The 1,403-nt window shown below is 37.8% G+C and overlaps 1 long non-coding RNA gene across 1 annotated transcript in view; it reads right to left on the bottom strand.

The window, feature by feature from the left end:
* Window positions 1-47: 47 nt before the first annotated feature.
* Window positions 48-1,403, bottom strand: part of LOC111649431 (uncharacterized) — a 2,589-nt gene continuing 1,233 nt past the window's right edge. The window contains exons 3-5 of the long non-coding RNA XR_002760285.2: window positions 535-591; window positions 283-339; window positions 48-105 (exon numbers count right to left, since the gene is read on the bottom strand). This is a non-coding gene — a long non-coding RNA (uncharacterized LOC111649431). The remainder of the gene's footprint in view (window positions 106-282; window positions 340-534; window positions 592-1,403) is intronic.

Here is a 1,403-nt window from a genome sequence, read left to right as displayed (position 1 = left end):
TTGGTCTATGTGATGAAATAACTGGTCGATTTATATCTACTTCTTTACCTGATGATGTTGTGGAGGAGTTCAACAGTGGTCGATTAGATGTGGTGACCTCATGTCCTTTAAAAGCAGCAGGCAGAATAAATGGGAAGACAGTGAGGTCCAGGTCAACAAGTACACAACATCTACATATTAAAGGGGGCCTATTATGATTTTCCTAATGTACAATTTTCTATGTCCATATTAAACATGGGAAAGGTTTCAAATTATGATGTAAATGTACATCTACTCCCTTACCTGATGATGTTGTGGAGGAGTTCAACAGTGGTCGATTAGATGTGGTGACCTCATGTCCTTTAAAAGCAGCAGGCAGAATAAATGGAATCACAATGAGGTCCAGGTCAACAAGAGCACATCATCCAAATATTAAAGGGGGCCTATTATGACTTTCCTTTTCTATTATCATATATAATTTTACAATTTTCATTGTCCATATTAAACATGGAAAAAGTTTAAAATTATGAGGCAAATGTTCAGCTACTCCCTTACCTGGTGATGTTGTGGAGGAGTTCAACGGTGGCCAATTAGACGTGGTGACCTCATGTCCTTTAAAAGCAGCAGACACAATAAATGGGAAGACAGTGAGGTCCAGTTCAACAAGTACACTGTAAAGGGCAGGTGTGTGTGGATCCAAATGCAGAGAGAGTCAGGCAGAAGTACAATGTCCGAAATCCAAATCTTTAATCCAAGAAACGTAGCAGAGGTCAAAATACCAAAAGACAGTCAAACCAGGCAAAAAGGCAGATCAGGAACAGGCAGAATCGAGGGTCACAAAAATACCAAAAACAGATCATACACGGGGAATCAAAAAGGACTTAAACGCGAGAGAGCTTGAACACTAGGGTAACAAAGACAATCTGCCAAAGACATGAGAAATGAGGCGGGGTTTAAATACACAGGAAACAAGACACAGGTGAAAGAAATTAGGGCGGAGACAGCAATCAAAACCAGGAAGTAAAACAAACAGCAACACAAAAGAACCAAGACTTCAAAATAAAACAGGAAATGCCAATAAAATGAATACAGATCCTGACAGTACACAGTGTCTACATATTAAAGGGGACCTATTATGATTTTCCTTTTTTTCTATCATATATAATTTTACAATTTTCATTGTCCATATCAAACATGGGAAAAGTTTAAAATTATGAGGCTGATGGATTGTGATTGAAAGACTAAATCTTCTGTTTTGTCACACAATTAGCAGGTAATGGGAGAAATATTTATCTCTCTATAATCTTTGTTGCTGCGGATATTCATGTTGTCCACTCTCACATTGCAGATTGTGGATTTGAGAAGTTAGCATTCCCAATGAATTAAGTCATATTACTTAGCTTCAGTTATCAGTTTCCTAGTTT

This window comes from Seriola lalandi, unplaced genomic scaffold (genome assembly GCF_002814215.2).
Source record: "Seriola lalandi dorsalis isolate HSWRI2012SDOR001 ecotype SW California unplaced genomic scaffold, Sedor1 jcf7180002050777, whole genome shotgun sequence".
Classification (NCBI taxonomy): Eukaryota; Metazoa; Chordata; class Actinopteri; order Carangiformes; family Carangidae; genus Seriola; species Seriola lalandi.
The sequence above is the reverse complement of the archived record's forward strand: the minus strand, read 5'-3'. Positions and strand labels throughout refer to the sequence as shown.